Source organism: Cydia strobilella, chromosome 6, assembly GCF_947568885.1.
Source record: "Cydia strobilella chromosome 6, ilCydStro3.1, whole genome shotgun sequence".
Taxonomy (NCBI): Eukaryota; Metazoa; Arthropoda; class Insecta; order Lepidoptera; family Tortricidae; genus Cydia; species Cydia strobilella.
The window spans coordinates 20,140,220-20,166,648 of record NC_086046.1 but is presented as its reverse complement, the minus strand read 5'-3'; the positions used below and the strand labels follow the sequence as shown (position 1 = coordinate 20,166,648).

The 26,429-nt window shown below is 36.2% G+C and overlaps 1 protein-coding gene and 1 long non-coding RNA gene across 11 annotated transcripts in view; one reads left to right on the top strand and one right to left on the bottom strand.

The window, feature by feature from the left end:
• The window catches only part of LOC134742269 (disintegrin and metalloproteinase domain-containing protein 11), a 784,213-nt gene that overhangs the window by 591,827 nt on the left and 165,957 nt on the right, over positions 1-26,429 (bottom strand). The window lies entirely within an intron of this gene.
• Positions 1-26,429, top strand: part of LOC134742286 (uncharacterized) — a 529,938-nt gene that overhangs the window by 395,660 nt on the left and 107,849 nt on the right. The gene's annotated exons all lie outside the window — the stretch shown is intronic.

Sequence of the window (26,429 nt, the reverse complement as noted above, 5' to 3'; positions counted from 1 at the left end):
TTTACGCGATTAAGTCCCGTCGTTGTGAATGATTTGGATATACACTGGTAAATGGTGGGTAAAGGAGACACTATTGGTCAGTGATATCTGTTTTTTTATGATGTAAGTGGTAAATGAGCAGACGAATCGCCAGATGATAAGCAATTACGGTCGCCCTTGGACACCCACAACACTAGATGAGTTGTAAGTGCGTTGTCGTCCTTTAATATGGGAGTACGCTCTTTTCTTGAAGGTTGTATCGGTCAGGAAATACCTCAGGCGACAGTTCAGTTTAGCTGTGCGAGGCAGGAAGTTTCCGGTGAAACGCACAAAGGACTGCCAACCATCTGAGTGGTCAACCAAATGTCGCGTTTATATTAAGATGAAATTATTTTATTTAATAATAAATAATAAAGAGCAATGGTTGAAAGAAGCGGCAGGGATTAATCCGAACAATGAATTATGTGTGATCATAAACTGTCATCTAATCTTCTAACGAATGTGCCTTATTATCTTATTTCAGCTTCTCTAAAAATAACTGGTAAATATCAAATAATATTTCGCACATATTCAAAAAACTTATTAAATAGTAGGACCCAAATTCCGAACAAACGATCTCCAGTTTGAAAGTCACACACTACCGCTAGTCCAACGATATCAATAGTATTTTCTTTAAACGACCATTCGTTAATTCTTCTATCTACTGCAGTTGTCTCTACTGGTATAACCATGGTATAACCCTCGTCAGTAAAGGGTAACGGTAGGTAAACGCCGGCCTGCATCCGATATACACGTTTAATTGTACCCATAGATTAATTATTCCTCAGAACCTCTTGACTGCGTTGATTTTATCTGCCAATACACGCAAGCGATTTCAACAAGTTTGTCCGTATAACTTTACCAAGAGGGTAGAAAACTTTTAACACAAAAGTTCGTTGCTGAACATTTTGCCATTTTAGCCTGATTCCAATAGAGCTCAGAAGTGAAATAGATGATGATCATAACCTATTTAGAAAACTACAATATCACGATAGCAAGCGTGAAGGTAGCTGTGAAACTCAAAAGTGGTCACATTTTTTCACTTTTAGTCTGCCTGTTTCGCACTCACAAAACGTTCATATATTATACGTGATAGCTTATCTTTTGCACGCTTCAGTTATCTTTAAGAAGCGTTAGTATTCCAGATCTGTGGTCCGCCCACTGCCTTAGTTGCCAAGCCAAGTGGTTCTTGTGCAACACCATAACATTTTACATCTCAAACATTACAATGAGTAGCCAAATACAGGCCAATAAAGCCGCAATAGCAGCCATTTTTGGCTGTTTGACCCCAAACATTCTAACGGCGCTTTGATTGGCACATTCCCTCGAGCCCGAACCAGTTTCATTCCAAATGCTTACCAATCATTGTCATTTGGTTAAGTTTCATCCACACTTGTATTTCTTTCGTACTTGTTCGTACATGTATTGGAGCGGGCGAGACGCACGGGCGAATGATAACAAAATTACATCATTTTGTCACCTTCGAACGTGCACCTGACATCAAAACGATGTCTAAATGATGTTCTTATTCACCCGTGCGTCTTGCTCGCGCTAATGTATGTGCGGACAAGTCCGAGCGAAATAAACGCGTGAATGATAACTAACTGAAATTATGTCAGTTAATTATCATACTTATCATTCAGTCATGTTACTCTGGTCTTCCCCAATACCCAAATCTCGGCTAACAGACAAATTACAACACATCCAGTTTCAATCGCGTTAAACCGCCCTAATGAACGCAACTATTTGCCGTTAACAAAGAGCGTGCGTTCAAGCGCACAGGTTGTGGGTTCGGTTCACGGGCAAATGTTTGGTGTTCGTGTCTATGGGCACGTTGATAAATTAAATTATCGTGTTTAGTTTATGATAATTAGCAAGGGGGTACATACAGTCAGCATCAAAAGCATCCTCTAATTGCTGTGTCTCACCATTTTTTCTCTAGTGTAAAATCATTATCATTCCATTTTTTCATCATCAACATATTTTTTATGATAGGTATAGGATGCAAGGGAGCAGACGAATGGCCTGACGGTAAGCAATCACCATCACTCATGGACACCAGAGGGGATGTACTGGCTCCTTTACACGATAGGCCATCATACTGGCCTACTAAGATGGGCCAGCATGTAGAGAGGGTAGTGGTGTCGGATGTCGGATGGCTTATGGCGCGGCGGGATAGCGATTGGATGGCCACGGTGTCGGTTTTTCGTCAGCACATCAAAGGTAGCAGCGTAGGGCAGCGATGGTGCGTACGCGTGGCCCATTCCATAGTGCGTGCTCTGAACCATCGCATGACCATCTCGCTTGACCAGCGCTGGGCCATCATGTAGAGGAGCCATAACGATCACATGGCCATCTCGCTTGTCCAGCGCTGGGCCATCATGTAGAGGAGCCATAACCATCGCATGGCCATCTCGCTGGTCCAGCGCCGAGCCATCATGTAGAGGAGCCATAAGTGAGTTCCCGCCTTTAAGATGGGATTACGCTCATTCTTGAAGGTTAGAAGGTCGTAACGGTCTGAAAATACCGCAGGCGACAGTTCATTCCACAGTTTAGCTGTGCGAGCGCGGGAAGTTTCTGGTGAAACGCACAGTTGAGGACTCCCAACCACCTAATTGGTGAAGATGAAAGTGTTGATGTGTACAGCGATGGCGAAAAGAAGCATTGAATTCTTCGACATTTATGTGTCCTATATTTAGCACGATGTGACCTATAGCGAGCGCACATTACGTTAACTTTCGCCCAGTATTCCGATACGAGTAGGTTACTATTTGATAGCGAAAAAAACCAGCACATCACGTAGGTCACGTGACAAGCAAAATCACATTTCTAGGTATCAAACTTTCCAAACGTGTAGTAGTGTGAATCAAAAGTTCGTGAAAAACAGTGACCTCAAGCAATTCGGCACGGTACATAATAATCCGGGCAGAGCACGTGCCGCGCCATAATCACGAGGCTCTCGAGAGCGGGTCGAGTGGCGACGGTAGCGGGTGGACAAGCGGAGCGGACACCGGTTTAGATATTACTTTTCAGTAAGTAGAACGATTCGGTTTCGGTTTAAAGAATTTATTCTCATATGAACAAAAGCATCACTTAAATGAGAACTCACAAGCTATAGTTATATTATAAGTAAACAAGTAACATGCAGTAGCAGAGCTATATTAAAAAAATATGCTATGCTATATTGCGTAGAATAGAAGCAAAATGTTAAACTATAGTTTAACAGTATACAATAGTTTTGTTTTGGTCGTTTCTTGAACATATTCATAGAATTTATGGTTCTAATACCTATTAGCAGTTTATTAAAAAGGTTCAGTCCTCCATGCCGCCGATTCACTTTGATTCTCAGTAAGTAGCACCCGAGGCAGCGGTAGACCACCGCAGCGCTGGGTGGACGACATCCAACGACACGGAGGTCGGGACTGGACGAATCGGGCACAAGATCGTTGGGAGTGGAAGAAGAGTGAAGAGGCCTACATCCAAGATTGGATCACCAAAAGGCCACCATGCTGCTGATGATGATGATTATTTATTTATTTACTGTACCTAATTATGTGTATGAAAATAGGCTTCAAGACGTTTTTGCAACATGTACTCTTTTTGATTAAATGCTTTGTTTCCACTACCAAATGGTTGTCTGGAAGAGATCTGTCTGCCTCTATCTTTAATCAATTGTGTTTCTTTAGGCAAGAACATTAAGATCGATTTTATACTAATGGGTTCCCAAGTTCCCTGCAAGCCTGGAGCCCTTTTAAACCGTAGTTTTAAGTTCTCAAAAATGGGATTTCAAAGCTTAAATATTAAATGCATATTGTGATTTAAACTAACACGATTTTCACTCATAATTTTATTTTAAACCTAGCACGGCGATTAAGTCCCGTTTTAGTTTTAAAATAAAATCATTACATGCATAGGTAGTCAGGTGACAAATAAAACTCACTAAATAATACCACAAATTCAGATCCGTTGTGAACTGTTTTAGTAACAAAACTAAACTAGTAACTAAACTGAACTAATCCCACCAATGCATAGTTTTCTCTCTGGGTTAGAAGATTAAACGGCGATCAATTATTGGAATAAGATTGCCGAGTCCTTTTGTGAATTCTTATTATTAAGTTTGACATATCTATAATAATTCAATGTTTTGAAGAATAATAATAACTGCATCAATAAATTGCTCTGATATTTTGATTAAGGTAATATTTAAAACTTGACAATTTAAAAGTGCTTGTTGCTAGGCCTATTTGAATATAGAATATATTGAATTGAATTGAATGGCATCCAGTATCTTTTAGCGAGTTGGAACAAAAGGACATGTCAATCGATATATGTCAGCATGGACAGCATGGTGAAACAGGGGCCTGGTAGCCTAGCATTAAGGTCTGAAAAAACGCTCTTAAATTTGACTTGAGAAACTGTCAGCTTATGTCTCGCGCCGCACTCGCCCTCAGGCCGCCATCTCAATTCCGTTGCTCCGCCCTCGGAATCGGCCTTAATACTTCGTGTGTACAGATTACGAGTATTATCAGAATACTACAATAGTAGAATTATGCCTTGAGCTACGGGAATACAAATACGTACGAGCAATTTGCACCGAAATAGACATTAAATTAGGAGCCCGAACTAGATATTAAACTTAGGATAGAAATAGTCGCGTTATACACAGTGTTTTTCTTAGGTCTTATCATACTCTGAGGGATGTAGGTCATACTGAACAACTATTACTACAGAACCAACCCCTAATTCTCAAAAAACATGTTGTCTCATACATTTTGGTGAAGCATATGTCAATGTTTTTTCGCGATTTAGGGGTTGGCCCCATAGTAAAAGTTATTCAGTATGAACTTAAAGTCACCCCTCAGAGTATGGTCGATACCTAACAAAAACAGCCTGCAGACAGGTACAGTCGCCATCAGATATAACGGAACGGCCAAGGTGCTCAAAAATATCTGAACACGCACTTAACGCCTTGACAATAGAGACGTGTTCAGATATCTGTGAGCACTTTGGCCGCTCCGATATATCTGATGGCGACTGCACTAGGATGTCCCATTTTTGAGATGTTAAAAAAAATCCGTAAAAATTAACAACGATATGCGTTAACAAACCTGTAACCGTGAAATAACGTTTATACAAATTTTGGTAATTTTCATACATTGTATGAGAGAGGGTTGTTCGGCGGTTTATGGAACGATCTACAATAGTATTAACCACTATATATATATATAAAAGAGATAAGTCTATTTGTTATAGGGTTTTAGTTGTGCTAATAAATAACAGGGAGTATTCTTACTGTTAAATATTTAATGCAAGCTGTCATTAAATAGCAATGTGAATTTGCATATAAATAATGCTAAATAAAAGAGAGGCTTGAAGAGCCGAAGATAAAAAACCGGCCAAGTACGAATCGGGCTCGCGCACGAAGGGATCCGTACCATTAGGCAAAACACGAAAAAAAAGAAACATTTGTTGTATGGGAGCCCCACTTAAATATATATTCTATTCTGTTTTTAGTATTTGTTGTTATAGCGGCAACAGAAATACATCATCTGTGAAAATTTCAATTGTCTAGCTATCACGGTTCGTGAGATATAGCCTGGTGACAGACGGACAGACAGACAGACATGTATTTTTAGGCACACCCTGATACCTCTAGAAGACCTCTTGCGATCAATTTCCGAGCTAATATACACTATAGTATTATAACGTGAACATGGTACAGAATTAAATGAAACACAATATCATGAAAAAATACATGGTAAAATCGGTAACTCGGCTTATATGACACAAAATGGAAATAGCAAACGTGCTCGGATAACGGCGCGCAGATTAAATATAGATAATATAGAGCAAAACTCAAATAACACGCAATATGAGAACACCAATACCTCTTCTATAAATAGAACATGTTCACCTCTTTCAACGATATACTCCGAGTATATCTACGCAATATTCCCACGGCTCAATCCCTGCAGTCGCATCTCGGCGTTTGTTATTCATCGATGCCTTGCCGCTAATCAAAGGAATCAATCAGCGAACTAGAGCAGCGTTGGACTGTGCGCGCAGCTTAACCATCGTCCTGATTTCGCTCGGAGCGAAATCGTAATCAAGCTTGTTTGTATTTCTGCTTGGATGAATAGTTACTTAGAAACCTCTAAGAGCCTTTATCTGAGGTGAATGTTTCACCTTTGCCTGTTAGATTACGTTTTAATTAACTTCACTATTTCGCTAAGATCCTTTATAAAATTCAGTAGGCCGGAAGCAAAATAGTGAAATGGTTTCAGGGGATCTATATCGGGTCGCATAATAATTGTTTGTCCTAATGTAATGTTACGCATAAAATTAATCTCGCATAATTGTTCTCGTGCTGAAACTATTAACAATGTTTCAACACAATTATGCGAAATGAGTTTTATGCGTAACATTACATAAGGACAATTAATTATTAGTTCATTTATTTCGTGTTGTTTGGCACATTTACCACCTACATACACAAAAGAATTAAAAAATAAAATAAACGTACAACGGATCACCTCATTGTTCAAATTCGAACCTATCAGATTTACAACTTTAATTGATTAATTTTGAAAGCCAAAACAACTTTCTAAAGAGTGTAATTTTAAAATAAATAGAGATAATAAAGGGATAAGTTCGCCTTTGTACTGCCTATTTCTGTGCTATATTTGTGTTCTGTGTTTTGTACAATAAAGAGTTTATACATACATACATGCATACATAAAACATAATCGAACTTAAACTATCGTGAGACATATTTCAAATAGTAACCTACTACTACTTCTACTACTACTACTAGTACTAGTACTAGTACTAGTACTACTACTACTACTACTACTACTACTACTACTGATCTAAATATTTTGGGATAAAACATAATTTAATTAAATCAGGTCTAATCAGTTTTATGAATATGGGGGAAAGAATTTAATTTCCTACCCATTTCGTACCTTGTGTCAGTGACAATCAATATCAAAGTCGCTAGAGACGTCGAAGTATTGTTACTGTGACAAAGTACAAAATGGGTAGGAAATTAAATACTTTGACTGTACAACAAATTAACATTATAGGCGAGACAAAAGCTCACCGTCTCCGCTGGTTCGGCCACGTTTTGAGAATGGAGGAGGATCGCGGCGTTAAAAGGGCATACTTGGGACGCCAGGTGGGGCGGAGGCCGATCGGACGTCCCAGGTATCACTAGGGCGATGCTGTTGGAGTAGACTTGAGCAATCTCCATGCCGTTAACTGGCGGGAGATGGCACAGGATCGAGACGACTGGCGTATACTCGTGTCCGAGGCCAAGACTCATTTTGGGTCGCTGCGCCATTAAGTAAGTAAGTACAACAAATTAACACAACCATATCACCTCACAATCTACTCTGATAAACGCTCAGTCCCTATCTGGTTGTCTCAGTAGAGCAATTTTAGCTAGAAGATAAGAAACGAGCATACGAAACGATCCCGATTCAGCACATCGCGAGAAACAGCTGCTAATCCCAAGCGGTCCACAATAAAACAAATCTAACATGACCCAGGAATTGTTTGCAACAACTTGGAGTCAGAGATGATCCTTATGTTGGTTAGACGAACGCGACGAAGTGATGGCAGTTGCAGGCAAGTTTGCACGTCGCAAACAATTGTGGAGCCAACGAACTCTGCATGCATCAAGACCACAATCTTTGTCTTAGAACTATCCTAGAATGGCTTGCACATGGCTTTATTGAGATGACTTGCGGACCTTGCAGTACGTGAGCTGTTACATATGTGGTTATAACATTACTGTTTAAACCCATGGGATACTTCTTTATAGCGAATTGTGTTTTGCACTCAAGAACTTCCACAGATATATTAATTATTATACATGAGTAAGTGTGAGCGCGACGCAGTAAGTGCATTCTGGATGCGCCTCAAGGCACCGATTGCATGAGAAATGTTGGTGGCATACAGACATACATTCTGCTAATCAGTATACAGTTACAATATCCTTAATTCCTGAATTAATTCGAATTCATTACTTTTTTCTGTAAGTAGGCCTCAAGGGCTCTTTCACAAGTAGGTAAATACAAAATGTATAATGACATTCTTGCAACTCCTTTGGTGTTGCATGTGTCTTTGGGCGACAGTAATTGTACTGCGGTATTTCCGGACCGATATGACCTTCAGACCTTCAAGAAAAGAGCGTATTCCCATCTTAAAGGCCGGCAACGCACTTACAACCCCTCTGGTGTTGCGGGTGTCCATGGGCGGCGGTAGTCGCTTACCATCAGGTGATCCGTCTGCTCGTTTGCCTCCTATTTCATAAAAATATATATATATCGTCAGCGATTCGTTCGCTCTTTTGCTTCCTATATCATTAAAAAATTGTATAACTCGTTGATTATCATAGGAAATAAATATGTATCCCTCGCGACATTTCCTAATTGCCGGAACTCTAGCGATATGAGCATCTGATCAACTCGGTTGATCGTTAATGACATATTGGTCTTGATTAAAGGCCAGCTTTCATACCTCAAAGGATAATTAGATTTGCCAATTGATTATTGTAGCACACTAATGAGGTATATGTGTATATATAATATCTTATTATCTCTATGGATTAACGTTTGTGTTGTAAGCAGTTAACTCAGATCTATTAAATTTAGATTTATATATAACAAATTAATTCTAATCTCAAAGCGTCGCGCTTGAATTTACGTATTTCGAATCGCATACATTCGTATCTTCTTCGTTGAACTGTACAGAGTGGTCGTGGCCATTATATGTGGTATTTTCTATAAAAAGGGACCGTATTGTCGATGGCGCTTACGCCATTATTAACGATGCTCCGATATAAATACCTACAATGCCGCGCGACGCTGTGCGGCGTAAGCGCCATTGACAATAAGGTCCCTTTTCTTAGAAAATGCCCCATATAATGGCCACGACCACTCTTTTGAGCGACTCACTTAACGATACGTAGCCATTCCTCCCGTAGTGCTGCTTTCCGTGAGCATTCGCTTACTGTGGCCGCCACACTGGCTTTGATTCCATTGTTTAAAGTCACGTTTGAGAATTATAGCCAATTGGCAGCCAGCGGTTTGCTTGGGAGTTAGACGTTTTTTCTTAAATATATATGCAAATACAATGGCATACTTTTTTTCAGAAAACTCCCATATATAATAATCCAAGTTCAACTTTCTATAGTGTTTAGATTTCAAACAGTCCCCTTACGGCTTATCCTTTGGCAATTGTTTAGTGAAACCGCAAGTGCTACTTACTAGCATAAAAAAATAGTAGGGCCGTTTTAACCGGTTATTCAATTACCACTCTATGGAGATTGCAATAAGGTTGGAAATGATTATTACAAGAACGTTCTTGTAGAATGGCAGCTTCAGTCCTCAAGTTGAAGTTAAATAGATGTACGCCCCTGAATTGCAAGAGCGTAATTAGCAGACCCCAATTGTCATTCATAAAAAGACGTAAAACCCAAAACAAGCCTACTAAGATATGCCTTTAATACAAACATGCGGTAGCAGTGATCTCGCGTAGAATTACTTATATAACAATTCAAGTCTTGGAGACCCTTTACATCTCTAAGGATAATTTGATGATCGTTTTTTTTTTATTATATATATTTTATCTCTGACACCTAGAGACTTTTACATCTCTAAACAATTTTAGTACTTGTCTGTGGTTTGTATATTTTTTTATTAGTTTTTTTTTGTAGTTCGACATTGAGACTGGATACATCTCTAACAAAGTATCTAATATTTCATTGATTCCATTTTTGTAATTTTTGGGTAATTTTATTGCTTGGAAAAATTGACATGTAAAATTTAATTAAAGCACAAATTTGAATGTTTAGGAATTAGAGCGGTTTTCTATGTTTGTTTATTAAATTAAAATTAGATTGTTTCTGTTCGTAATTGTTTATAAGGTTAACCCATAAGTGGCAACAAAATACCAATGAATGACACTTATTTGAAACATTTTTATTAATGCCTAATGTTAAGTCGAACCTGCCAATTACAGGAAGGGTGCCGAATGTGAGTACACTTTTCTACCTCTTCTTTTTTTATTATATAAAGATAAAAACATATTTATGACCAGTAATATTTAAAACCAATACTGCGGCACGTACCTATCATATCTATCGCAACTCTACTTGTTTATTTTAAAACGTAATTCCCAGATTTATCGTAGCACAAATCATCCTGCTCAACTACTTCAGTTGACATTAACAGTACCACAAATTACAGTTATCGCAGAGCATATATACACGGTGGCTAAAAAATAAGTGCATTCCCGTTGCTAGGGAGGTTTTGGGATTATACTGACCAACTTTTACTATGGGACCAAGCCCAAAATCGAGAAAAATTTTTGGCTATTTCATACATTTTGGGTGGTTCATTTTCTATGAGAGGGTAAATTTGACTCTATGGTTTATGTCCATTTTCGTACACGCATCTTTGCTTTTCACTAAATAGTGAAGAAGTATATGTCGCCTCATGATTGAAATTGAAATTAACATCGTATAGGTACAAGATTTCAGAATCCCAGTATTGTAGTAGTTTGATTTACAGATTTACGTTACTAGAACTTGGCTCCTTATGCCACTGGCTCCGTTCAGCTACTCTCATGTATGTCTCATGTACCTAAATATTTTTTTTCTGTGCAATCAGTCATTAAGTACTCAAACAACCGCTGCGATACGACGTGGTTTGTTCGATGTGAACCTTACATAAAGCAAAATACTCGTATTCATAGCCCTCCGTACTGTACAATCTATGAAATGATGCTGTCAAAGCACAATCTGAATACACCCGCTGTAGCCTCATCCCACGGTCGCAGCTCCCTCCCATCACGGTTGGGGAGCCCAAGAGGGGATTTTTGTAGTTACTCGGGCGCGTCAGATTAAGTAATTAGTGATATCTTGCTACCCCGTGGAGTACCTTTACCACTTTTAGCCGTCTATGTTGAGCCGTTGGTTGGTGGGTAACAAATCGTTAAGCAGATTGTAGATTTGGTCATTTTAGTCCAAATTAATGCTATAATTATGCTATTACTAAATCTGACAATTATTTGTACGCATTTCCTTAATCTGACGGTTACAATGTGAAAATCGGGCGTCGAACTTGTGGTCGTCAGATTAAGGAAAAGCGTACAAATAAGTGTCATATTAAGTTATAGAAAAATTATAGTGTTAACTTGGACCAAAACGACCAAATCCACAATCTACTTAACGATTTTTTTAAACCTCTACCAACCATCCGAAATTTAAAAACATCTGTAGACGCTTTTCTGCTCGCTGGAAAAAAAATATATAACCTTTTTTTCTTCTTATCATCTAATCTTTCGATTCCAATAGATCTCTACAACGCTCGAGTAACTACACATTTAGCATCGCCGGCTCCCCATCTATCATTCGCAATCCGCTCTTAAACGTAAACAAGTTTTTTTCTATTGTATCAAAGCGGCCCTTTGTGTAAGAAATAATAGACTTTATATTTCCATGTAGATACGGTTTGCTATTCATCTGGAAAGATCTGGTTATAAGCGGAATGGATTTAAATTTAAATATTCCCTTTGTACGTAAGACAGTGTTTGGCGTCGTTAGATTAAATTTTGCGGGATTGTGGTGGGTCTTGTTGTTAAAAATGCAAAAGGAATAGTTGAGAATCTTGGTAAATGTGGGTATGAATAAGAAAAGAAAAATTACAGCCAGTTTAAGCTATGTAAATGTTATCTTTTTTTTGCCTTTTCTTAAATGGCTAAAGAAGTTTTAGGGCACCGGCGAATATATCCCTGTGTATATATTTCGTGTAATTCACTACCTATATGCTATCTTTATATTATTTATATTATAGCCTGTGCAATATCAAATACCGTAAAACCACCCAACTACATATATAACGAAAGAAAATGTAATAATATCTAGGACACCAAAGGTATTCCTTTTTGTTTTCATAACAAATGCTTTGTCGATTTCCGTTCGTCCCAGCGTATATGACAAATAACATATTCCCAGCTTGTCAACAGTTAGCTCTGTATTTACGATTACGGAAACATACAATATGTCACGCCATCCTACTCCCACTTAGTCTTAAGTGCCCCCTTTACCACCATAACTGGACCCACGCATCGACTTTATCAGACCGTTCGGTTTCGTAGGTGGCGGAAAAGGTGCGGGAGTTCAAATCAAACTGGCTGGATGGAATGACACTTGGACTGGATCCAAAGTGTCCGAAACGGGGCTACTTACCGTGACATAACAGTTTCGGTAACGCGCGACACGAAAAATGCCACCTCGGGCCTTGTAAACAGCGCGTTACATTTTTAAAGGTTTGCTATTTTCTAGGGAAACTTTAGGACCAAAGTTAAACATCCAAAAAATCTACTGATTGGCATAGACCTACATCTAGGATCCCCACATCGACCTGCCGTACGTGGCCCTCATTCAAAGAGTCTCTGTAGTTTTGACGAGATCAAAGGCCCAACTTATTCATTGCTTTCTCTTGCTCGCGAAGCTCGCGCTGTCGTTCGCAGTCGCAACTTGTCACAAGAAGGAAAAAATTTTTAGCAACAAAAACCCAATATCTAATATGTACATATAACTACATAAAATAAAACCCATAATTCTCCTTACGACCACGCCCGTCTCACAGCCCTCACATGTCAACACGCCATATCAAAGACAATCGCAATCACCGCACGTTGAGAGCCGAGACCCAAGGAACAAAGGGCGTGACAGGTACCTAATTCGTTGACCGCCATGATTGTTGCTTACCTAGCGAAGGTAATGTGGACCAATGTAGTTAAGAAATTGAGATTCCTTAAATTTGTGGACAAGATTTTTATTTAGGGGGACGAGTTTTGATGGCGGATAATATTTTGGAATTGACCAAAAAGTATTAGATTAGATTAGAGTACAAATTGCATTAATGTCAATTTATAAGAATCTACATTGTGATCGTCAGAAATAAATTTATTTATTTATTTATTTTGTAATTATTTACGTTTATGTAAGCAATCAGAACGAAAGCTTGCCTGCTGTCAGTCATTGAAGTGACAAGTGACATTTGACATTTCAAACTATGGAAAAGACCACCCTCTACACTAGCGCCCCTAGCGGCGAATTCATACGCGTTAGCCCTCATTGAAAGATTTTTCGAAAACACATAGCTTCTCAAACGAAATAAATTACTTCGGTTGAAGAGGTACCACAGAAAGTCAGCCGCCATTCATAATAATATCTACATTATTACAGAACGAAGTGTATTAGAATCTATGTTATATATAGGTAAATTTTTTAGTGCGCTTTGTACTACTTTATGATTGGAAATCATTCATAAAGTGCGTATGCATTTTTAGGAGCTGTTTGTGCCTTAAAACTTTTTAACATTTAACAATTTTAAGTTTCCAAATATTTTTACTCATTACTTTGTTTTATTTTTTGGGCATTGTGAAGATTATTGCAACTGAAAGATATAGTAGTATCTAGTTATATAAAGCTCAAACGAATAATATAAATAATCTATAATCCAAATCCCATTCCACTAAACTACAAGAAAGCTAATAAAAAAATCACCACCTTCCTCTAAACTACAAGAAATCATCTAATAAAATACTGAAAACAAAACAAATGTACCATTACACTCACAAAGGTACCGGTACCAAAATACCGGTACCGCGATAAAAGTACACATTGCGCACACGCGATAACCAGGTTTAGGCATCTAATGACGGTACTCGATTTCATTTGCAGTAAATCATTTAGATAGTGTACGCCCATTAATGTGTGTACAGAAGTATAGTCTTCCACACGGAGGCGTATTCTAATAGTAATAATAGGTTATGAATTTGGTCTGTGGTGATAGTTCGTGGACTAATAACATTAGTCTAATACCGTTAGAGAAATGGGCCCCTGGCCATATATCCAAAACAAATCCAGATCAAATCCAGAGCAAATTTCTACAACCAATATGTAGTACTTCTAGCGCAGCGAGCATTTGTGTTTATGTAATGTACATTCTCGTGTTTTGTTATTTTTTTTTTGTTATTTTTTTATCGTTGCATAATGTAACTCAATGGATAACTGTTATTGGCCTTGTTTTATGTAAACATAATTATGTCTTAGTTATATTTACGGCTGTTGTTATCCTTAATACCAATAAAAAAAATTAAAAAAAATCTAGAATCTGTTATTATCTTAGAATACGCCTCACGGTTAATTGATGATTTGTAGACTTCGTTGCAAAGATATAAGATCCACAGATGGTAAGTGAGTGTCGCTGTTAGTATCTCAATCTCGTAAGGCCCAACGTGCATTACAAAGTACACTCTACCAGTTTCAATCTAATTAGAAACTCATAAACCAAATAATGTAGCTTTTTTTTTTGTTTCATCGGTGTCTCAAACAAACGAAATTGATCCTAATTTACTAACAAGATTCAAATTAAAAATAGGATTGTTTTTATGGTGGGCCTTATGAGGTTATAGCCATCCTTAATGGGCCTACTGATTATCAGTCCGCCGGACGATATCAGCGTGTGTTAGAACAAAAATTTGACAGTTCCGATCAACTGACAGGCCGATATTGTCCGGCGGATTTGTAATCAGTGGGCCCCTTTAGCAGTGTTAATCTGTGTACGCTTAGATTACGGACGGACGGATGTAACGATGTTGGCAGTTTAGAGCGATAAGTTTGGTTTATGTGATTCTTAAATAAGAAAAGTAACGTGATATTTCATTAGATATTGAAGTTGCGATTGGCGTTCACTATAAACGATTAATCACTTCGCGAGGGCCCACAGTGATCGATAACGGGCGTAGCGTGTTGCACGTTAAACATGATATTGTCATGATATTTATTAAGCGTTAATTGGGTCAAAATTATTTTCGTTTTCTTGTTTCGGACCACTCTGTCACGCTTGTATTTCTGTATTTTATTAAACAAATAAAAAAAGACTAGACGCCCTTTTCTGCTGACGGAAATAGCATGCCCAATTATAGGTACTAACATACATTGACTGCTAAAATCGTAACATCTTCCATAGTCGAGTAAAAAAATACCGGACAAGTGCGAGTCGGACTCGCTCACCGAGGGTTCCGTACTTTTTAGTATTTGTTGTTATAGCGGCAGCAGAAATACATCATCTGTGAAAATTTCAACTGTCTAGCTATCACGGTTCATGAGATACAACCTAGTGATATACAGACGGACAGACAGACGGAGAGACAGACAGACGGGCAGACAGACGGACGAACAGACGGATACTGGAGTCTTACTAATAGGGTTCCGTTTTTATCCTTTGGGAACCCTAAAAAGCAATCAAAGATATCAAAGAGTTATAGACTAATTAAAATGAGCCTTAAGTCTATCATATGTAAAATAACTCATGAAATAATTTGTCAAATATTATACAATGCAAGCGACTGCCAAAACGACTCAGTCCACTAGATCTCGCAAACTTTTTAATAACAATAAGAGATAAAAACATAAGGTACGACAATAAAAGGAGTCGTAAAACCTTCATGGCTCCATCGGGCCGAAGATATTGGATCAAGTCAACACACGACCCCATAATTGAAAATATTATCGTTTGTGATATTTTCGAAGTACTTCCAATGTTATTCAAACTCACATTGTGACGTCAAAATGATATCCAAATGACGTAGATAGCACGTACATTTTCCTAGTACTTGTCAGTACAATTGGCGCAAGCGTAACGTACGAGCAACTAATATGATTTTGACGTCACAATTTTAAGTTGGAATTGGTCTCAAGGTCTTGTATAATTACAATTATAAAACAGAGGCGTCATATTGAGTGATAAATATAACGCACAGCCTAACCCGTTGAAACTTGTAATTTGAAACATAAATTATGTCTCAAATATTGTACGGGTAGTAGAGAGTAGTGCTTCACTATCATTTCATTTCATTTATTCATATACAATAATACATTCATTCATAATTTAAGAGCATGGCTCTTGTCGGTGGAGTGCATCGCCAGTTTTCTCGGTCCTCGGCCAGGTTCTTTAGGTCCCTGTAAGACACGACATTTGCTTTCGCTTTCAGTTGTTGTGTGTAGCTTGCTCGTGGTTTTCCGCGGCCTCTTCTCGCTTCTATCTTGCCTTCTAATATAGTGTTAAAGAAAGTGTCGTGTCTTATCAAGTGACCTATCATTCTGCCTCGTCTATTTTCTATAGTTCTCAGCAGGTTTCTCTTCTCTCCCACAATTCGAAGCACTTCCTCGTTCGTTTTTTTCTCCGTCCAACTTATTCTTTCCATTCTTCTCCACAACCACATCTCAAAAGCCTCTAATCGCTTCCTATCTTTCTGCCGCATTGTCCACGTCTCACACCCATACAAAGCGATGCTCCAGATGTATATCTTAATTAGGCGTTTTTTTGTACTCTTAGAGATCCTAGCCTTAAGCAAATGTTTTTTGGCGTTGAAAGCTGTTTTCGCCATTGCTATCCTTGATACTATTTCCCCTGTACATCTGGAGTCTTGTGTAATTAAGCTGCCTAAATATCTAAATTTGTTTACTTGTTCTATGTGTGTCCCTCTGATGTCAATTTGTTCCTTAACCGGGTGAGATTTTGAAGCAATAAGTGTTTTAGTTTTATTAGTGTTAATTTTGAGTCCAAATTGTGTAAAGATTAAATCCATCTGTTCCATTACCATTACTCTTTTTAATTGAGTTGAACTAGGGGCCAGTGCTGCTATGTCGTCCGCAAATCTAATAAATACTATTCTTTCCCCATTAAATTTGACTCCTCCTTCAGTTTCTTCTAAAAATTTTCTAATGGCACACTCTATAAATATATTAAAAATAAGGGGTGAGAGTCCTGCCGCACACCTTGTTTTATCCTTGCTCTGCAACTTTCCTCTCCCACACTAATAATTGTCTCCTGTTCCTTATATAAGTTAAAAATTATTCTTCGGTCTCTGAAGTCTAAGCCTGCCTCCCTTAAAATTTCCATCATGTTCTTCCAATTGACCCTATCAAAGGCCTTTTCCAAGTCGATAAAGGCTATATGTGTGTTTTGGCCCAAGTCTATTCTCCTGTCAACAACCATTCTCAGCGCCAGTATGGCCTCTCTCGTGCCTTTTTTCTGTCGGAATCCATATTGGTCCGGTCCAAGGTACTCTTCCATAACTGGTCTAATTCTATTTTGAATAATTTTCAGCAATATTTTCGATGCCTGTGAGATTAAGCTTAGTGTCCTGTGTTCCTCACATTTTAATGTGTTGGGCTTTTTGGGCAATGTGATAGTTTTACTGACTTGGAAATCCTTTGGTATAACTCCTGTTTTGTATATGTCTTGTGTTATTGAAAAAATCTCTTGTTTAATGGGGTCACATTCTGCATACTTAATGAATTCAATGAATATGCCATCATCGCCTGCGGCTTTTCCATTTTGTATACCTATTAGCGCCTTGTCAAATTCTTCCCTTAGTATATCCGGAACCATTCTATCTTTATCAACTGCTATTTCAGGTTCTATATCTTCTACGTCTAAGCCCTGACCCGCATATAAGTTTTCTATATATCTCTTCCATCTATTTATAATATCTTTATTATTTAGAAGCATTTTCCCTCCCTCATTACTCCACCACAGTACTCTTTGTTTTGTAATTCCTACTCATTTCTTTTATATTCTTATATGCTTTATCCGTATGTCCTCTATTCATGTAGTGTTCTATCAAATCACATTTTCTTTCTATGTCTTCTTCCTTTCTCTCCCTGCATTTGCTAGTTATTTTATTTGTAAGTTGCTTGTATTTTATTACACTATCATTATCAGTTTTACCCTTGTAATGTCTTCTTTCAACCATCATGTCTATAATATCTTTTGTTAGCCAATCTTTTCTTGGCACTAACTTTTCCTTTCCTAAGTATTGCTCGGCACTAGTCTTTATGATATCGGTAACCTTATTCCATTTATATTCTATGTCTATTGGTAAATTGTTTGTATTATTATATTCTATATCCTGTTCCTTAATTAATTTCAATTTGTATCCCAGTGTATTACTATATTGCACTCTTATGTCCGGGTCCTTAAGTCTAGTGAGATCAATATTTTTTCTCTTATTCTTTCTAATATTCTTTTTCTTTTCTATAAAATGTTTACTTATAAGTAGATTATATACAATAATACATTGTGTTTGAATGTTTACATTATTAAATAAAACATGCCTATTTACAAATAATTTACAATTAAATAATTTCATTTACAATTATACAAAATGTCAAATAATACAATATGTCAAAAATAAATAGCCAATAGTCGAATCATGATTAAAAGTCAAATAATAAAAGTTAAAACAGTTACTCTTAAACGCTGTAATATTTTTTTTTCAACAGAAATAATTTATGTTTCGCTTTGAATTTCTTGTGACATGTCATAGATTTTAACTCGATAGGCAACTTGTTGAACAACTTCACTGCTTGAACTCTAGCAGTGTGCGACACCACCGCTAATCGCGACGCTGCAGTAAGAGGGAAATTTTTCGTTCTCGACTGTAGTCTTAATGCCATGTCAGCCTGTGACTCATAACACTCTCGATGTTTCACGACACTCGTCAAGAGAACTAAAATATAAAGAGAGGGAGCTGTCAATATCTTTAACTCCTTAAAGTGTTCCCGGCAAGATTCCCATTGCGGTATACGCACCATAGCGCGGATAGCTTTTTTTTGTGCAATAAAGGCGCGGTCCATATTATATTTATAGCTATTTCCCCAGATCCTTATGCTATAGCGAAGTTTGGACTCTATGAGAGCAATATCAAAGGTTTATTTAAATTTCAACCCCTAAGGGTATGAAAAAGGGGTTGAAATCTTAGCCCACTTTTGATAGTTAGTTATGTAAAATTGAAACTAAATCACACAAATATACATATATGTAGAATATATTATGTACTTTTAATGAAATGTAATCGTAGTCGAATTAATAGCGCTTAAAACATTTTCATGGAATAAGTAATCTGCTCACGTATTCAAACACAAAGAGATAATAATATTATTTATAAACCCTCATTGTTTATTTATACAACGAATACGTTTACGTACAAATGTATAAATAATATACGGTTTTATTAAATTATATTTACAATTCATACGGGCTACCTACTAACAAATTCTAACTTTTTGCATAAAAGGTTTTCATATTTTGGTTACCAATGATTATTTTTTTATAAATGGTTAACTTTTCAGTTAAACGTCCTAGTGCTCAACATTCTAATGCCCAATAGATGGCACTCTGCTGTCATTTATACAGGGTGGCTAAAAAATAAGTGCCCTCCCATAGAAAATGGACCAGCCAAAATGTAAGAAACAGCCAAATTTTTTTTCGCGATTTCGGTGTTGGTCCCATAGTAAATGTTGCTCAGTATAATACCAAAACCTCCCTAGCAACGGGAATGCACTTACTTTTTAGCCACCGTGTGATAGACAAAGTCTTAAGTTTTAGGGTGACATGTACTGGGACAGTAACAAGAGTGTGTGAGTAGTTTGAAAAAATCATACTTTAGCAACACTTCGTCACTGTAAAAACTTAAATACTGTTACTACAGAAAAAAGTTCTTTAAGTTTAGTATGTGCATTTTCATTAAATAATTTTACGGTTTAGACTCACTTGTTTTTAGTCACTCGCGCGCGCGTTTAGTTTTAGCAAAGATAGATATAACTCCGTAATAGATGTTTACAGTCTAAGGAAAAAACGTGCCTCAAAAATCAAGAAAATTTGATTCTCGTTCAGAGGGCGCCACTAGTTTTGGCCCACTGTCGTATAGATGGCGTTGACTGTTTCGTTTGTTATTTAACAATTTTAACGCATATCAGTGAAAGAACATGGGTCAAAATCATAAAAATAATTAATGCATTTAAAAAAAATCATTTTTCTATATTCAAATACATTTTATCGTAGTTTTATAAATCTTAATTTTTAGTTTTAAAGTGTGTCGACAGATGGCAGTGAATTTACTGGGGTTACAAAATTTACTATGACAGTACCGCTCTAGTATAAGTTACTCTATGGGTCTAGTGTACGCGATACACGGTCGTGAACGCTGCGGCTGCTTGCACTGCTAGTGCTTGAGAAAGGAGACCTAGGCTCTTCGATTATGTGCATTTTCAAAATTATCCCGTTTTTGAAAGTATCCCAATAAAACTAAAAACTTAATTCCCAAATGGGCCAATGTCTATTTTATTGTAGATTTTAATATTTGGTAAGTTTGAAGAGCCCCTCATTTTGGGCGAAATAAATACAGAATCCCAATTCGGGACAAAAAATGTAGGTATCCGTTGAATGACTACGCTTTATTAAATCAGAGGATTTTTTGTAGGACATACAGTAAAATTGCGCTCATATTGTACAAAATAGGGAACTCTATCCACCAAAACCGAATTCAGACGAAAAAAAAAAGTACAACAAAAAAATAGTTTTCGGCAAAAAAAAAAAATTTTTAGTACAAGCTTTTATCACTAACTGTACTTTTCTTTCCACAGGCCACTAGCCAACTACTATTTATCGAGACGATTCTAACAACCCCAAACACAATTAGTTTGCGTTGTTTCACAGAAATCCTATGGCCACCTGCTGTCTCCATCATCAGATTAGTTCTATGTCATCATAATATTGCATTATCCTACGATTTACATATGTATGCAAAATTTCTTCTCAATCGGAAATCGGGAAGTGTGTCAAATTTTGCTTCCAAGGTTTGACCCACACTAACTAACCAACATACCTACATACAAACAGGGCAAGTTAAAAGCTTTTAAAAATCGGCCCAAATGCAATGAGCTGCCTATAGCCACACTCGTACACTCCACGTTGACAATTTACGAGCGGCCGTATTAGCGCCCCTTCATCTTTTATTACGTCGCGAGATCGTTATGAAAACGACGAACAGTATGGGATGTGATTTATTTGGCACGCTTAGGTTTTGTGGGAATCTAGTGCGGGTACAGATTTATTGGGGATTGCGGATTGCTTTTTTATCGATGTTTTTTATAGGTTTGTTGTCTGGTCACATTAAGTGCATTGTCAATCTTTTATCTTTATCCGTCCCATGCTAACGCATTTTTTTCGTATATTGGATATATTTTTTAATGTTTCAAATATTAGTATTATTTTACTAGGCATTTTTTACATTCATTGTGACAGAAAAAACTCCTATCTGCAAATCTTCAGAACATTTTCGTTGTACGGAACAACGGTAGACAATTTAGTGGAATGCTCCATGTGTGGGTGTAATAGAGGAACTTATTTACCATAATCCATACTAATATTATAAATGCGAAAGTCTGTCTGTCCGTCTGTCTGTGTGTCGCCTCTTCACGCTTAAACCGCTAAACCGATTTAGTTCAAATTTGGCACAGAGATCGTTTGAGTCCCGGGGAAGGGCAGGATAGTTTTTATGTCGGAAATCATCCCTACAGAGAGTGAAAAGGGGGGGGGAATGAGAGATTTAATGAATTGCCTGATAATTGTAGTCAAGCAATTAAGCTTATGCTGAAATTGAATGATTGCTATTACACTTTATCCAGGCGCTAAACTTACTCTAGCTGCTGTTACTGATTCCACGCAGACGAAGTCGCGGGCAAAAACTAGAATAATTAAGAGTTCCTTTTTTATCGTAGTTCTGGATTTGAACTAATGACTTTGCGTTGTTGTTTCGTTTGGTAAAGAAATAAAATTGAATAGTGAATTATTTAATGGAAAATTATTTAGTTTAATCTTTAAATTAGCGTTATAATGTAACATAAAACTTGCGAGATAGAAAAACCATTTGCACATCAACCTGTATTTTTTGTGGTTGAAAAATAATTTGCCTATTTCTTTAATTATGTTTGCTATTTTCGCCACCTTAAAACTTACTTCACCAAATAGTTTGATATGCCATTATAATTATACGACCATAGTTCATCTTTTAACAATTACAATTAGTCCAAAAATGTTGAATAAAAACAGAATAAAATAAATATTTAAGTGGGGGCTCCCATAGTTACAACAAACGTGATTTTTTTGCCGTTTTTTGCTTAATGGTACGGAACCCTTCGTGCACCAGTCCAACTAGCACTTGGCCGGTTTTTTTATATTATGAAAATTATACTACAAACGTACCTACCACAATATAATAATTTTAAAACTAAAAGTACATTTTTAAGCAAAGTAGATAAATTATAAGTTATATTATAAATGTGTTTGATATCAACGCACTGTTTCCATTTCACTGTGACTTAGACAAGACGAGTGCGTCACGTCGGTTATTGGATTACTCGCTCGCGTAATTGATTATGAAATAATCAATTTAATTGAATATGGAGAATAATTAAGATTTTCAAAGGATAATTTTCGAAGAGAAATTTACTTAAGAGACGAGAAATGTCAAGTAATAAAGGATATAGGTAGTAGTAAGTCTAAATAGTATAATAACGTTGTTGAGTACTAACCTAATTATACATAAGTATTTATATCAAAGCGTGATCATATTTCAGCAATTAATTACCCGAAAAACATAAACAGGAGATACATAACATAAATCCTATTTAAATTTCATAATTTCGTCTACAACTTGTTTACATAAAATATAGGCTATCTAAAACGCACCATTTTTGTGGCAACGCCTAATAAAAAACAAAAGTAGTAACATAATAATATTTTGTGGGTGAACAACTTTTTTCCTAATTTATATTTTTGAGGACGTGCCGCTTTTTGTGAAAACGAAGTAAATGATTACAGCTCAATTATTTTATGTCAGTTATATTTTGTGCCTTTTAATATTTTACAAATTCATTGTTTATTAATTTTATCATTCTCTGTGTGCCATTTGTTTTTTTTTTCACGCAGTACCCTAAAATTTGTTACAATTTAGGTAAATTATTGTTCGCTATATGTTTAGCTACTATTTTAACGGTGGCGCAAAGGCTGGCAAGGCAAAAATGGCGAGATAACCTGGACAGCTACCTGAACAACTGGCCGGAGGAAGCACCAAATCGGGAGTCATGGAAATCAAGGGGAAAGGCCTTTGCCCAGCAGTGGGACATAGGGTAAAAAAAAATATAACGGTGCCTATTACGGGCATGACTTTGTAGTCTAACTTCGTCTGCGCCGTGTCGGCTGGTTTCATTTCATACGATGAAATATTTAACAAACCAGATGTTTATTTCATATCACATTTTTATACCACATCGGTGGCAAACAAACATACGGCCCGTCTGATGGTAAGCAGTCACCATAGTCTATGGACGCCTGCAACTCCAGAGGTGTAACATAAGCGTTACCGACCTTTTAAAACCTGTACACTACTTTTTTGAAGAACCCCATACCGGAAACCTTTAGGAACACCTCGGAAGGGAGCTCATTCCACAGCCGGAGCGTCAATTTATTAATTCAGTCATTCGGGTTCATTTGATTGTACGATTAAGAAAATGTATCAGTCGAAATTGCAGAGCTAATTTTCTTTAACTAAATTTAATGGATACTGTAGTATTTATTAAAACTTCCAGGTGGGTGAATTAAACAAAAATGTTCAGGCCAAAGAACTGATTAGTTATAAGTTAAGTGATTCTATGTAATTATTTATTTTATTTTATTTGTTACCAAAGCCAAAAATTTAAGTAGGCCGCTGTAACAACAAATACTAAAAACAATAAAATAAATATTTAAGTGGGGCTCCCATACAACAAACGTGATTTTTTTTGTCGTTTTTTACTTAATGGTTAGGAAGCCTTCGTGCGCGAGTCCGACTCGGCGATTTTTTACCTCAAACGAATAATTTATGCGTGTTATTTAATCGATCTGCAAAATATTCCTATTTTGATGAACAAAAATATATATTTGTTCAGCCAAAATGTGTATTTGATCAGCAACTTAAGCTTAGTAAGTATTTCAAAATCAGTTCGCAATTAATGACATAATGAGCTGCTCTAAATTGATTTGGTTGGCAAATTAATTATTCGATTGGCGGTAAGCGATCCACCATTAATCAAATTTTGTTAAGCAGTCAGTGGGTAAGCAGATTATTTCATTTTGGATTACAATTTAACTGATCCGCAAAAATTAGTTCTAACCTAACCTAACCCACTTTTCTAGTAGCAGTTGTTTTCTGTGAAGGTCGCAGTTCTAACCTAACCTAATCCACTTTTCTAGTAGCTAATAATATATCTTCCATTTTATACCTATAATACTCTCAAAGTACCAAAACGGATAAATATCACCAACAAATACGTTAGAACACCGCAATGTGACTGCTAATAATCATCGAATGAAATGCACGCGCACGATTCCGCTCCGCCTGCAACCCTGCCGATTTTTCAAATCAAACGCAACCCATCTTATTACATCAGATTACCATTTGTTTAATATGCATTACGTCTCAATTAAACTGCCAACCAATATTTAAATCTTGCTGACCAAATAATAATTTTGCAGCTCAACTATTTATTAAGCAGATGGATATTGGTTATAATGTTGACCGTTTGTGAATTATTTGCTGAACAAAAGTTGCAGCTCGATTTTTATTTATTACCAGCAACATATTTGTATGCTGCCCAAATGATTTAATGGCTATTTTTTTTGCAGATCAGTTTTAAAAATGGCTGATCATTTAATTACTTCCCATAATGTATTGAACTACGAATGTGCAATAAATTGAACAATACCCATTGTGAGAGCCATATATTTTAGTACACACGGTAATCTACGAGTAGGAGATATTTAGCGCTCGTGAGCGTTTAACTGCTGATGCTAACGGCATTGTTAAGCGTGCAAGGCGTTACCGTTCTAGTTCTGAATATTGGATAATATTCATTATCTTATTGTTCAATGTATTGCACTACGAATTATCGTGTTCTTAATTTAGTTGTAATTTTACTATAATTATCCTTTATAGGGATAAGTTCGCCTTTGTACCTTCTATGTGAATATCATATGAACCTTTTTTTTGTACAATAACGTGAAAGTAATTTACTACTACTAGTACTTAATTACTTGTAATTGTTAGGTATTAAATTATATTTATGCCTCAATCAAAGACGATAAACTAGTTATGTTATTGTTTTCGATATTTATTATCAAGTTCGTGATGTGATATATAGATAATAAATATTTCTTGTACTGTCCCGATCTTTTTGCTTGATTTTTTCTACTGTTAAAGAGCAGTTAAGAAATTAAGGATTTTATGTTTATATTAATTTTATTTTTTAATTAATTATTATATTTTATTTAAGGCTAGAACTACAATAGGTTTTTACGTTGTTAGTTTCATAGAAAATTAATTAGGAAAGTATTTAATATAAATTCATATACAAAGGCAATATGAATATGTAAAAATAGGTTATCTCTTTAAATGTATCATGAACGGTTTTTTAATTCATTAGAATAAAAATACCTTTTTTTTATAAATACTTGTATATTATCTATTACGCATGCAACTGAAAAAAAATGTTAATGTATGATAGTATTACACTAAGTATTTAAAACATTTTTTTTTCTCACTGCACCCACCTTAGTAAATATCTGTTTGGCCCAGTGGTTGACTGGTAGAGAATGCTTAAGGCATTAAGTCCGTCTTTTGTACTTTTTACTTCTTTTTGTGCAATAAAGTTTAAAATAAATGAATAAACGTAATTTTAATTAATATTAAATATTGTATAATAGTATAATTTTAATTTTGAATTTTTATTAATGTTATTTTATATTTTTCATTTTTTTTTCTATTTTTCTTTTTGTAATTTTTGTAATGTGCATAAATATGGGTATGTAAGACCTGAAATAAATGTTTTTTTTTTATTATTATTTATTAATTTTCAAACAGACAGATTTCTTTGTCCCCAAGTGTAACGTAACCCAACTTAAACTAACAGCGACTAACGTAATCGTTAGTGACATTTAGAAGCGCAATAAAATCGTATGTAATTAAGGCTCGTAGCGATTACCGTGCTACGCCGTAGAGGGTGCTACGCTCGTAGCACTAATCGCTACGGAGATTAGTCCGGGATTGTTTTGTTGAATAATGAGGTTTTGTTGAGGTTACTTTTTCCAAGTTTTTGTTTTAAGGATGAATCGTGAAACAAACAATCCAGTTTTTATAATAAAATGTATTTCAGGTTATTTTATTTACGCTTGATTTTTTTTTTCAATTATTATTAAAACAAAAATGTTGAAACGCATAATTATAATTTGACATAAAATGTCAGAGAATTTTCTACCTCATATTTTCTTGAAATTCAGGATTCTGAATAAGATAATAGATTAAGCTTTTTATATGTTAACTTGTTTATAAGTATTTAAACACGCACGAAAATGCACTTTTTAAATAATCATGTTATTTTTATGTATCATTATTTTATTTAAATAAAATCATTTTCACCAAAATATGAAATTTACTCTTTTATTCCA